Source organism: Diceros bicornis, chromosome 14 (assembly GCF_020826845.1).
Source record: "Diceros bicornis minor isolate mBicDic1 chromosome 14, mDicBic1.mat.cur, whole genome shotgun sequence".
Classification (NCBI taxonomy): Eukaryota; Metazoa; Chordata; class Mammalia; order Perissodactyla; family Rhinocerotidae; genus Diceros; species Diceros bicornis.
In genome coordinates, this window is record NC_080753.1 from 68,412,147 (window position 1) to 68,427,202 (window position 15,056).

The window sequence follows — 15,056 nt, forward strand, 5'->3', positions numbered from 1 at the left end:
GGCATTCAGAACATATAGCACGTTGCTGTAAGCAAGCAGATTCTCATTCAAAGATGCAAGTTACTATGTAGGAACAAGTTTGTATAGGTATTTCAAAGATGCCCAGAACTGAGCTAAACTTGGTATGTGTCCAACTCCTAGAAATAACTTCATGCCCCATCTCCCTTACTTCCAGCTAGTAAGGATCACATAATTCCTAAGAAAGTTTTGACACAGATTCCCAATTCGGGCATTCAGAACATATAGCACGTTGCTGTAAGCAAGCACATTCTCATTCAAAGATGCAAGTTACTATGTAGGAACAAGTTTGTATAGGTATTTCAAAGATGCCCAGAACTGAGCTAAACTTGGTATGTGTCCAACTCCTAGAAATAACTTCATGCCCCATCTCCCTTACTTCCAGCTAGTAAGGATCACATAATTCCTAACAAAGTTTTGACACAGATTCCCAATTCGGGCATTCAGAACATATAGCACGTTGCTGTAAGCAAGCACATTCTCATTCAAAGATGCATGTTACTATGTAGGAACAAGTTTGTATAGGTATTTCAAAGATGCCCAGAACTGAGCTAAACTTGGTATGTGTCCAGCTCCTAGAAATAACTTCATGCCCCATCTCCCTTACTTCCAGCTAGTAAGGATCACATAATTCCTAACAAAGTTTTGACACAGATTCCCAATTCGGGCATTCAGAACATATAGCACGTTGCTGTAAGCAAGCAGATTCTCATTCAAAGATGCAAGTTACTATGTAGGAACAAGTTTGTATAGGTATTTCAAAGATGCCCAGAACTGAGCTAAACTTGGTATGTGTCCAACTCCTAGAAATAACTTCATGCCCCATCTCCCTTACTTCCAGCTAGTAAGGATCACATAATTCCTAAGAAAGTTTTGACACAGATTCCCAATTCGGGCATTCAGAACATATAGCACGTTGCTGCAAGCAAGCACATTCTCATTCAAAGTTGCAAGTTACTATGTAGGAACAAGTTTGTATAGGTATTTCAAAGATGCCCAGAACTGAGCTAAACTTGGTATGTGTCCAACTCCTAGAAATAACTTCATGCCCCATCTCCCTTACTTCCAGCTAGTAAGGATCACATCATTCCTAACAAAGTTTTGACACAGATTCCCAATTCGGGCATTCAGAACATATAGCACGTTGCTGTAAGCAAGCACATTCTCATTCAAAGATGCATGTTACTATGTAGGAACAAGTTTGTATAGGTATTTCAAAGATGCCCAGAACTGAGCTAAACTTGGTATGTGTCCAGCTCCTAGAAATAACTTCATGCCCCATCTCCCTTACTTCCAGCTAGTAAGGATCACATAATTCCTAACAAAGTTTTGACACAGATTCCCAATTCGGGCATTCAGAACATATAGCACGTTGCTGTAAGCAAGCTGATTCTCATTCAAAGATGCAAGTTACTATGTAGGAACAAGTTTGTATAGGTATTTCAAAGATGCCCAGAACTGAGCTAAACTTGGTATGTGTCCAACTCCTAGAAATAACTTCATGCCCCATCTCCCTTACTTCCAGCTAGTAAGGATCACATAATTCCTAAGAAAGTTTTGACACAGATTCCCAATTCGGGCATTCAGAACATATAGCACGTTGCTGCAAGCAAGCACATTCTCATTCAAAGTTGCAAGTTACTATGTAGGAACAAGTTTGTATAGGTATTTCAAAGATGCCCAGAACTGAGCTAAACTTGGTATGTGTCCAACTCCTAGAAATAACTTCATGCCCCATCTCCCTTACTTCCAGCTAGTAAGGATCACATAATTCCTAACAAAGTTTTGACACAGATTGCCAATTCGGGCATTCAGAACATATAGCACGTTGCTGCAAGCAAACACATTCTCATTCAAAGATGCAAGTTACTATGTAGGAACAAGTTTGTATAGGTATTTCAAAGATGCCCAGAACTGAGCTAAACTTGGTATGTGTCCAACTCCTAGAAATAACTTCATGCCCCATCTCCCTTACTTCCAGCTAGTAAGGATCACATCATTCCTAACAAAGTTTTGACACAGATTCCCAATTCGGGCATTCAGAACATATAGCACGTTGCTGTAAGCAAGCAGATTCTCATTCAAAGATGCAAGTTACTATGTAGGAACAAGTTTGTATAGGTATTTCAAAGATGCCCAGAACTGAGCTAAACTTGGTATGTGTCCAACTCCTAGAAATAACTTCATGCCCCATCTCCCTTACTTCCAGCTAGTAAGGATCACATAATTCCTAACAAAGTTTTGACACAGTTTCCCAATTCGGGCATTCAGAACATATAGCACGTTGCTGTAAGCAAGCACATTCTCATTCAAAGATGCAAGTTACTATGTAGGAACAAGTTTGTATAGGTATTTCAAAGATGCCCAGAACTGAGCTAAACTTGGTATGTGTCCAACTCCTAGAAATAACTTCATGCCCCATCTCCCTTACTTCCAGCTAGTAAGGATCACATAATTCCTAACAATGTTTTCACACAGATTCCCAATTCGGGCATTCAGAACATATAGCACGTTGGTGTAAGCAAGCACATTCTCATTCAAAGTTGCAAGTTACTATGTAGGAACAAGTTTCTATAGGTATTTCAAAGATGCCCAGAACTGAGCTAAACTTGGTATGTGTCCAACTCCTAGAAATAACATCATGCCCCATCTCCCTTACTTCCAGCTAGTAAGGATCACATAATTCCTAACAAAGTTTTGACACAGATTCCCAAATCGGGCATTCAGAACATGTAGCACGTTGCTGTAAGCAAGCACATTCTCATTCAAAGTTGCAAGTTACTAGGTAGAAACAAGTTTGTATAGGTATTTCGAAGATGCCCAGAACTGAGCTAAACTTGGTATGTGTCCAACTCCTAGAAATAACTTCATGCCCCATCTCCCTTACTTCCAGCTAGTAAGGATCACATAATTCCTAACAAAGTTTTGACACAGATTCCCAATTCGGGCATTCAGAACATATAGCACGTTGCTGTAAGCAAGCACATTCTCATTCAAAGTTGCAAGTTACTATGTAGGAACAAGTTTGTATAGGTATTTCAAAGATGCCCAGAACTGAGCTAAACTTGGTATGTGTCCAACTCCTAGAAATAACTTCATGCCCCATCTCCCTTACTTCCAGCTAGTAAGGATCACATCATTCCTAACAAAGTTTTGACACAGATTCCCAATTCGGGCATTCAGAACATATAGCACGTTGCTGTAAGCAAGCAGATTCTCATTCAAAGATGCAAGTTACTATGTAGGAACAAGTTTGTATAGGTATTTCAAAGATGCCCAGAACTGAGCTAAACTTGGTATGTGTCCAACTCCTAGAAATAACTTCATGCCCCATCTCCCTTACTTCCAGCTAGTAAGGATCACATAATTCCTAACAAAGTTTTGACACAGTTTCCCAATTCGGGCATTCAGAACATATAGCACGTTGCTGTAAGCAAGCACATTCTCATTCAAAGATGCAAGTTACTATGTAGGAACAAGTTTGTATAGGTATTTCAAAGATGCCCAGAACTGAGCTAAACTTGGTATGTGTCCAACTCCTAGAAATAACTTCATGCCCCATCTCCCTTACTTCCAGCTAGTAAGGATCACATAATTCCTAACAATGTTTTCACACAGATTCCCAATTCGGGCATTCAGAACATATAGCACGTTGGTGTAAGCAAGCACATTCTCATTCAAAGTTGCAAGTTACTATGTAGGAACAAGTTTCTATAGGTATTTCAAAGATGCCCAGAACTGAGCTAAACTTGGTATGTGTCCAACTCCTAGAAATAACTTCATGCCCCATCTCCCTTACTTCCAGCTAGTAAGGATCACATAATTCCTAACAAAGTTTTGACACAGATTCCCAAATCGGGCATTCAGAACATGTAGCACGTTGCTGTAAGCAAGCACATTCTCATTCAAAGTTGCAAGTTACTAGGTAGAAACAAGTTTGTATAGGTATTTCGAAGATGCCCAGAACTGAGCTAAACTTGGTATGTGTCCAACTCCTAGAAATAACTTCATGCCCCATCTCCCTTACTTCCAGCTAGTAAGGATCACATAATTCCTAACAAAGTTTTGACACAGATTCCCAATTCGGGCATTCAGAACATATAGCACGTTGCTGTAAGCAAGCACATTCTCATTCAAAGTTGCAAGTTACTATGTAGGAACAAGTTTGTATAGGTATTTCGAAGATGCCCAGATCTGAGCTAAACTTGGTATGTGTCCAACTCCTAGAAATAACTTCATGCCCCATCTCCCTTACTTCCAGCTAGTAAGGATCACATAATTCCTAACAAAGTTTTGACACAGATTCCCAATTCGGGCATTCAGAACATATAGCACGTTGCTGCAAGCAAGCACATTCTCATTCAAAGTTGCAAGTTACTATGTAGGAACAAGTTTGTATAGGTATTTCAAAGATGCCCAGAACTGAGCTAAACTTGGTATGTGTCCAACTCCTAGAAATAACTTCATGCCCCATCTCCCTTACTTCCAGCTAGTAAGGATGACATAATTCCTAACAAAGTTTTGACACAGATTGCCAATTAGGGCATTCAGAACATATAGCACGTTGCTGTAAGCAAGCAGATTCTCATTCAAAGATGCAAGTTACTATGTAGGAACAAGTTTGTATAGGTATTTCAAAGATGCCCAGAACTGAGCTAAACTTGGTATGTGTCCAACTCCTAGAAATAACTTCATGCCCCATCTCCCTTACTTCCAGCTAGTAAGGATCACATAATTCCTAACAAAGTTTTGACACAGATTCCCAATTCGGGCATTCAGAACATATAGCACGTTGCTGTAAGCAAGCACATTCTCATTCAAAGATGCAAGTTACTAGGTAGGAACAAGTTTGTATAGGTATTTCAAAGATGCCCAGAACTGAGCTAAACTTGGTATGTGTCCAACTCCTAGAAATAACTTCATGCCCCATCTCCCTTACTTCCAGCTAGTAAGGATCACATAATTCCTAACAAAGTTTTGACACAGATTCCCAATTCGGGCATTCAGAACATATAGCACGTTGCTGTAAGCAAGCACATTCTCATTCAAAGATGCAAGTTACTATGTAGGAACAAGTTTGTATAGGTATTTCAAAGATGCCCAGAACTGAGCTAAACTTGGTATGTGTCCAACTCCTAGAAATAACTTCATGCCCCATCTCCCTTACTTCCAGCTAGTAAGGATCACATAATTCCTAACAAAGTTTTGACACAGATTCCCAATTCGGGCATTCAGAACATATAGCACGTTGCTGCAAGCAAGCACATTCTCATTCAAAGATGCAAGTTACTATGTAGGAACAAGTTTGTATAGGTATTTCAAAGATGCCCAGAAGTGAGCTAAACTTGGTATGTGTCCAACTCCTAGAAATAACTTCATGCCCCATCTCCCTTACTTCCAGCTAGTAAGGGTCACATAATTCCTAACAAAGTTTTGACACAGATTCCCAATTCTGGCATTCAGAACATGTAGCACGTTGCTGTAAGCAAGCACATTCTCATTCAAAGTTGCAAGATACTATGTAGGAAAAGTTTGTATAGGTATTTCAAAGATGCCCAGAACTGAGCTAAACTTGGTAGGTGTCCAACTCCTAGAAATAACTTCATGCCCCATCTCCCTTACTTCCAGCTAGTAAGGATCACATAATTCCTAACAAAGTTTTGACACAGATTCCCAATTCGGGCATTAAGAACATGTAGCACGTTGCTGTAAGCAAGCAGATTCTCATTCAAAGATGCAAGTTACTATGTACGAACAAGTTTGTATAGGTATTTCAAAGATGCCCAGAACTGAGCTAAACTTGGTATGTGTCCAACTCCTAGAAATAACTTCATGCCCCATCTCCCTTACTTCCAGCTAGTAAGGATCACATAATTCCTAACAATGTTTTCACACAGATTCCCAATTCGGGCATTCAGAACATATAGCACGTTGGTGTAAGCAAGCACATTTTCATTCAAAGTTACAAGTTACTATGTAGGAACAAGTTTCTATAGGTATTTCAAAGATGCCCAGAACTGAGCTAAACTTGGTATGTGTCCAACTCCTAGAAATAACTTCATGCCCCATCTCCCTTACTTCCAGCTAGTAAGGATCACATAATTCCTAACAAAGTTTTGACACAGATTCCCAATTCGGGCATTCAGAACATATAGCACGTTGCTGTAAGCAAGCACATTTTCATTCAAAGTTGCAAGTTACTAGGTAGGAACAAGTTTGTATAGGTATTTCAAAGATGCCCAGAACTGAGCTAAACTTGGTATGTGTCCAACTCCTAGAAATAACTTCATGCCCCATCTCCCTTACTTCCAGCTAGTAAGGATCACATAATTCCTAACAAAGTTTTGACACAGATTCCCAATTCGGGCATTCAGAACATATAGCACGTTGCTGTAAGCAAGCACATTCTCATTCAAAGTTGCAAGTTACTATGTAGGAACAAGTTTGTATAGGTATTTCAAAGATGCCCAGAACTGAGCTAAACTTGGTATGTGTCCAACTCCTAGAAATAACTTCATGCCCCATCTCCCTTACTTCCAGCTAGTAAGGATCACATAATTCCTAACAAAGTTTTGACACAGATTCCCAATTCGGGCATTCAGAACATATAGCACGTTGCTGTAAGCAAGCACATTCTCATTCAAAGATGCAAGTTACTATGTAGGAACAAGTTTGTATAGGTATTTCAAAGATGCCCAGAACTGAGCTAAACTTGGTATGTGTCCAACTCCTAGAAATAACTTCATGCCCCATCTCCCTTACTTCCAGCTAGTAAGGATCACATAATTCCTAACAAAGTTTTGACACAGATTGCCAATTCGGGCATTCAGAATATATAGCACGTTGCTGCAAGCAAGCACATTCTCATTCAAAGATGCAAGTTACTATGTAGGAACAAGTTTGTATAGGTATTTCAAAGATGCCCAGAACTGAGCTAAACTTGGTATGTGTCCAACTCCTAGAAATAACTTCATGCCCCATCTCCCTTACTTCCAGCTAGTAAGGATCACATAATTCCTAACAAAGTTTTGACACAGATTCCCAATTCGGGCATTCAGAACATATAGCACGTTGCTGTAAGCAAGCACATTCTCATTCAAAGTTGCAAGTTACTATGTAGGAACAAGTTTGTATAGGTATTTCAAAGATGCCCAGAACTGAGCTAAACTTGGTATGTGTCCAACTCCTAGAAATAACTTCATGCCCCATCTCCCTTACTTCCAGCTAGTAAGGATCACATAATTCCTAACAAAGTTTTGACACAGATTCCCAATTCGGGCATTAAGAACATGTAGCACGTTGCTGTAAGCAAGCAGATTCTCATTCAAAGATGCAAGTTACTATGTAGGAACAAGTTTGTATAGGTATTTCAAAGATGCCCAGAACTGAGCTAAACTTGGTATGTGTCCAACTCCTAGAAATAACTTCATGCCCCATCTCCCTTACTTCCAGCTAGTAAGGATCACATAATTCCTAACAATGTTTTCACACAGATTCCCAATTCGGGCATTCAGAACATATAGCACGTTGGTGTAAGCAAGCACATTTTCATTCAAAGTTGCAAGTTACTATGTAGGAACAAGTTTCTATAGGTATTTCAAAGATGCCCAGAACTGAGCTAAACTTGGTATGTGTCCAACTCCTAGAAATAACTTCATGCCCCATCTCCCTTACTTCCAGCTAGTAAGGATCACATAATTCCTAACAAAGTTTTGACACAGATTCACAATTCGGGCATTCAGAACATATAGCACGTTGCTGTAAGCAAGCACATTCTCATTCAAAGTTGCAAGTTACTAGGTAGGAACAAGTTTGTATAGGTATTTCAAAGATGCCCAGAACTGAGCTAAACTTGGTATGTGTCCAACTCCTAGAAATAACTTCATGCCCCATCTCCCTTACTTCCAGCTAGTAAGGATCACATAATTCCTAACAAAGTTTTGACACAGATTCCCAATTCGAGCATTCAGAACATATAGCACGTTGCTGTAAGCAAGCACATTCTCATTCAAAGTTGCAAGTTACTATGTAGGAACAAGTTTGTATAGGTATTTCAAAGATGCCCAGAACTGAGCTAAACTTGGTATGTGTCCAACTCCTAGAAATAACTTCATGCCCCATCTCCCTTACTTCCAGCTAGTAAGGATCACATAATTCCTAACAAAGTTTTGACACAGATTCCCAATTCGGGCATTCAGAACATATAGCACGTTGCTGTAAGCAAGCACATTCTCATTCAAAGATGCAAGTTACTATGTAGGAACAAGTTTGTATAGGTATTTAAAAGATGCCCAGAACTGAGCTAAACTTGGTATGTGTCCAACTCCTAGAAATAACTTCATGCCCCATCTCCCTTACTTCCAGCTAGTAAGGATCACATAATTCCTAACAAAGTTTTGACACAGATTCCCAATTCGGGCATTCAGAACATATAGCACGTTGCTGTAAGCAAGCACATTCTCATTCAAAGTTGCAAGTTACTATGTAGGAACAAGTTTGTATAGGTATTTCAAAGATGCCCAGAACTGAGCTAAACTTGGTATGTGTCCAACTCCTAGAAATAACTTCATGCCCCATCTCCCTTACTTCCAGCTAGTAAGGATCACATAATTCCTAACAAAGTTTTGACACAGATTCCCAATTCGGGCATTCAGAACATATAGCACGTTGCTGTAAGCAAGCAGATTCTCATTCAAAGATGCAAGTTACTATGTAGGAAAAAGTTTGTATAGGTATTTCAAAGATGCCCAGAACTGAGCTAAACTTGGTATGTGTCCAACTCCTAGAAATAACTTCATGCCCCATCTCCCTTACTTCCAGCTAGTAAGGATCACATAATTCCTAACAATGTTTTCACACAGATTCCCAATTCGGGCATTCAGAACATATAGCACGTTGGTGTAAGCAAGCACATTTTCATTCAAAGTTGCAAGTTACTATGTAGGAACAAGTTTCTATAGGTATTTCAAAGATGCCCAGAACTGAGCTAAACTTGGTATGTGTCCAACTCCTAGAAATAACTTCATGCCCCATCTCCCTTACTTCCAGCTAGTAAGGATCACATAATTCCTAACAAAGTTTGACACAGATTCCCATTTCGGGCATTCAGAACATGTAGCACGTTGTTGTAAGCAAGCACATTTTCATTGAAAGTTGCAAGTTACTAGGTAGGAACAAGTTTGTATAGGTATTTCGAAGATGCCCAGAACTGAGCTAAACTTGGTATGTGTCCAACTCCTAGAAATAACTTCATGCCCCATCTCCCTTACTTCCAGCTAGTAAGGATCACATAATTCCTAACAAAGTTTTGACACAGATTCCCAATTCGGGCATTCAGAACATATAGCACGTTGCTGTAAGCAAGCACATTCTCATTCAAAGTTGCAAGTTACTATGTAGGAACAAGTTTGTATAGGTATTTCAAAGATGCCCAGAACTGAGCTAAACTTGGTATGTGTCCAACTCCTAGAAATAACTTCATGCCCCATCTCCCTTACTTCCAGCTAGTAAGGATCACATAATTCCTAACAAAGTTTTGACACAGATTCCCAATTCGGGCATTCAGAACATATAGCACGTTGCTGTAAGCAAGCACATTCTCATTCAAAGTTGCAAGTTACTATGTAGGAACAAGTTTGTATAGGTCTTTCAAAGATGCCCAGAACTGAGCTAAACTTGGTATGTGTCCAACTCCTAGAAATAACTTCATGCCCCATCTCCCTTACTTCCAGCTAGTAAGGATCACATAATTCCTAACAAAGTTTTGACACAGATTCCCAATTCGGGCATTAAGAACATGTAGCACGTTGCTGTAAGCAAGCAGATTCTCATTCAAAGATGCAAGTTACTATGTAGGAACAAGTTTGTATAGGTATTTCAAAGATGCCCAGAACTGAGCTAAACTTGGTATGTGTCCAACTCCTAGAAATAACTTCATGCCCCATCTCCCTTACTTCCAGCTAGTAAGGATCACATAATTCCTAACAATGTTTTCACACAGATTCCCAATTCGGGCATTCAGAACATATAGCCCGTTGGTGTAAGCAAGCACATTTTCATTCAAAGTTGCAAGTTACTATGTAGGAACAAGTTTCTATAGGTATTTCAAAGATGCCCAGAACTGAGCTAAACTTGGTATGTGTCCAACTCCTAGAAATAACTTCATGCCCCATCTCCCTTACTTCCAGCTAGTAAGGATCACATAATTCCTAACAAAGTTTTGACACAGATTCACAATTCGGGCATTCAGAACATATAGCACGTTGCTGTAAGCAAGCACATTTTCATTCAAAGTTGCAAGTTACTAGGTAGGAACAAGTTTGTATAGGTATTTCAAAGATGCCCAGAACTGAGCTAAACTTGGTATGTGTCCAACTCCTAGAAATAACTTCATGCCCCATCTCCCTTACTTCCAGCTAGTAAGGATCACATAATTCCTAACAAAGTTTTGACACAGATTCCCAATTCGGGCATTCAGAACATATAGCACGTTGCTGTAAGCAAGCACATTCTCATTCAAAGTTGCAAGTTACTATGTAGGAACAAGTTTGTATAGGTATTTCAAAGATGCCCAGAACTGAGCTAAACTTGGTATGTGTCCAACTCCTAGAAATAACTTCATGCCCCATCTCCCTTACTTCCAGCTAGTAAGGATCACATAATTCCTAACAAAGTTTTGACACAGATTCCCAATTCGGGCATTCAGAACATATAGCACGTTGCTGTAAGCAAGCACATTCTCATTCAAAGATGCAAGTTACTATGTAGGAACAAGTTTGTATAGGTATTTCAAAGATGCCCAGAACTGAGCTAAACTTGGTATGTGTCCAACTCCTAGAAATAACTTCATGCCCCATCTCCCTTACTTCCAGCTAGTAAGGATCACATAATTCCTAACAAAGTTTTGACACAGATTGCCAATTCGGGCATTCAGAATATATAGCACGTTGCTGCAAGCAAGCACATTCTCATTCAAAGATGCAAGTTACTATGTAGGAACAAGTTTGTATAGGTATTTCAAAGATGCCCAGAACTGAGCTAAACTTGGTATGTGTCCAACTCCTAGAAATAACTTCATGCCCCATCTCCCTTACTTCCAGCTAGTAAGGATCACATAATTCCTAACAAAGTTTTGACACAGATTCCCAATTCGGGCATTCAGAACATATAGCACGTTGCTGTAAGCAAGCACATTCTCATTCAAAGTTGCAAGTTACTATGTAGGAACAAGTTTGTATAGGTATTTCAAAGATGCCCAGAACTGAGCTAAACTTGGTATGTGTCCAACTCCTAGAAATAACTTCATGCCCCATCTCCCTTACTTCCAGCTAGTAAGGATCACATAATTCCTAACAAAGTTTTGACACAGATTCCCAATTCGGGCATTCAGAACATATAGCACGTTGCTGTAAGCAAGCACATTCTCATTCAAAGATGCAAGTTACTATGTAGGAAAAAGTTTGTATAGGTATTTCAAAGATGCCCAGAACTGAGCTAAACTTGGTATGTGTCCAACTCCTAGAAATAACTTCATGCCCCATCTCCCTTACTTCCAGCTAGTAAGGATCACATAATTCCTAACAATGTTTTCACACAGATTCCCAATTCGGGCATTCAGAACATATACCACGTTGGTGTAAGCAAGCACATTTTCATTCAAAGTTGCAAGTTACTATGTAGGAACAAGTTTCTATAGGTATTTCAAAGATGCCCAGAACTGAGCTAAACTTGGTATGTGTCCAACTCCTAGAAATAACTTCATGCCCCATCTCCCTTACTTCCAGCTAGTAAGGATCACATAATTCCTAAGAAAGTTTTGACACAGATTCCCAATTCGGGCATTCAGAACATATAGCACGTTGCTGTAAGCAAGCACATTCTCATTCAAAGATGCAAGTTACTATGTAGGAACAAGTTTGTATAGGTATTTCAAAGATGCCCAGAACTGAGCTAAACTTGGTATGTGTCCAACTCCTAGAAATAACTTCATGCCCCATCTCCCTTACTTCCAGCTAGTAAGGATCACATAATTCCTAACAAAGTTTTGACACAGATTCCCAATTCGGGCATTCAGAACATATAGCACGTTGCTGTAAGCAAGCACATTCTCATTCAAAGATGCATGTTACTATGTAGGAACAAGTTTGTATAGGTATTTCAAAGATGCCCAGAACTGAGCTAAACTTGGTATGTGTCCAGCTCCTAGAAATAACTTCATGCCCCATCTCCCTTACTTCCAGCTAGTAAGGATCACATAATTCCTAACAAAGTTTTGACACAGATTCCCAATTCGGGCATTCAGAACATATAGCACGTTGCTGTAAGCAAGCACATTCTCATTCAAAGATGCAAGTTACTATGTAGGAACAAGTTTGTATAGGTATTTCAAAGATGCCCAGAACTGAGCTAAACTTGGTATGTGTCCAACTCCTAGAAATAACTTCATGCCCCATCTCCCTTACTTCCAGCTAGTAAGGATCACATAATTCCTAACAAAGTTTTGACACAGATTGCCTATTCGGGCATTCAGAACATGTAGCACGTTGCTGCAAGCAAGCACATTCTCATTCAAAGATGCAAGTTACTATGTAGGAACAAGTTTGTATAGGTATTTCAAAGATGCCCAGAACTGAGCTAAACTTGGTATGTGTCCAACTCCTAGAAATAACTTCATGCCCCATCTCCCTTACTTCCAGCTAGTAAGGATCACATAATTCCTAACAAAGTTTTGACACAGATTCCCAATTCTGGCATTCAGAACATGTAGCACGTTGCTGTAAGCAAGCACATTCTCATTCAAAGTTGCAAGATACTATGTAGGAACAAGTTTGTATAGGTATTTCAAAGATGCCCAGAACTGAGCTAAACTTGGTATGTGTCCAACTCCTAGAAATAACTTCATGCCCCATCTCCCTTACTTCCAGCTAGTAAGGATCACATAATTCCTAACAAAGTTTTGACACAGATTCCCAATTCGGGCATTCAGAACATATAGCACGTTGCTGTAAGCAAGCACATTCTCATTCAAAGTTGCAAGTTACTATGTAGGAACAAGTTTGTATAGGTATTTCAAAGATGCCCAGAACTGAGCTAAACTTGGTATGTGTCCAACTCCTAGAAATAACTTCATGCCCCATCTCCCTTACTTCCAGCTAGTAAGGATCACATAATTCCTAACAATGTTTTCACACAGATTCCCAATTCGGGCATTCAGAACATATAGCACGTTGCTGTAAGCAAGCACATTCTCATTCAAAGTTGCAAGTTACTATGTAGGAACAAGTTTGTATAGGTATTTCAAAGATGCCCAGAACTGAGCTAAACTTGGTATGTGTCCAACTCCTAGAAATAACTTCATGCCCCATCTCCCTTACTTCCAGCTAGTAAGGATCACATAATTCCTAACAAAGTTTTGACACAGATTCCCAATTCGGGCATTCAGAACATATAGCACGTTGCTGTAAGCAAGCACATTCTCATTCAAAGTTGCAAGTTACTATGTAGGAACAAGTTTGTATAGGTATTTCAAAGATGCCCAGAACTGAGCTAAACTTGGTATGTGTCCAACTCCTAGAAATAACTTCATGCCCCATCTCCCTTACTTCCAGCTAGTAAGGATCACATAATTCCTAACAAAGTTTTGACACAGATTCCCTATTCCGGCATTCAGAACATATAGCACGTTGCTGCAAGCAAGCACATTCTCATTCAAAGTTGCAAGTTACTATGTAGGAACAAGTTTGTATAGGTATTTCAAAGATGCCCAGAACTGAGCTAAACTTGGTATGTGTCCAACTCCTAGAAATAACTTCATGCCCCATCTCCCTTACTTCCAGCTAGTAAGGATCACAAAATTCCTAACAAAGTTTTGACACAGATTCCCTATTCGGGCATTCAGAACATATAGCACGTTACTGCAAGCAAGCACATTCTCATTCAAAGTTGCAAGACACTGTGTAGGAACAAGTTTGTATAGGTATTTCAAAGATGCCCAGAACTGAGCTAAACTTGGTATGTGTCCAACTCCTAGAAATATCTTATGCCCCATCTCCCTTACTTCCAGCTAGTAAGGATCACATAATTCCTAACAAAGTTTTGACACAGATTGCCAATTCGGGTATTCAGAACATATAGCACGTTGCTGCAAGCAAGCACATTCTCATTCAAAGATGCAAGTTACTATGTAGGAACAAGTTTGTATAGGTATTTCAAAGATGCCCAGAACTGAGCTAAACTTGGTATGTGTCCAACTCCTAGAAATAACTTCATGCCCCATCTCCCTTACTTCCAGCTACTAAGGATCACATAATTCCTAACAAAGTTTTGACACAGATTCCCAATTCGGGCATTCAGAACATATAGCACGTTGCTGTAAGCAAGCACATTCTCATTCAAAGTTGCAAGTTACTATGTAGGAACAAGTTTGTATAGGTATTTCAAAGATGCCCAGAACTGAGCTAAACTTGGTATGTGTCCAACTCCTAGAAATAACTTCATGCCCCATCTCCCTTACTTCCAGCTAGTAAGGATCACATAATTCCTAACAAAGTTTTGACACAGATTCCCAATTCGGGCATTCAGAACATATAGCACGTTGCTGTAAGCAAGCACATTCTCATTCAAAGATGCATGTTACTATGTAGGAACAAGTTTGTATAGGTATTTCAAAGATGCCCAGAACTGAGCTAAACTTGGTATGTGTCCAGCTCCTAGAAATAACTTCATGCCCCATCTCCCTTACTTCCAGCTAGTAAGGATCACATAATTCCTAACAAAGTTTTGACACAGATTCCCAATTCGGGCATTCAGAACATATAGCACGTTGCTGTAAGCAAGCACATTCTCATTCAAAGATGCAAGTTACTATGTAGGAACAAGTTTGTATAGGTATTTCAAAGATGCCCAGAACTGAGCTAAACTTGGTATGTGTCCAACTCCTAGAAATAACTTCATGCCCCATCTCCCTTACTTCCAGCTAGTAAGGATCACATAATTCCTAACAAAGTTTTGACACAGATTGCCTATTCGGGCATTCAGAA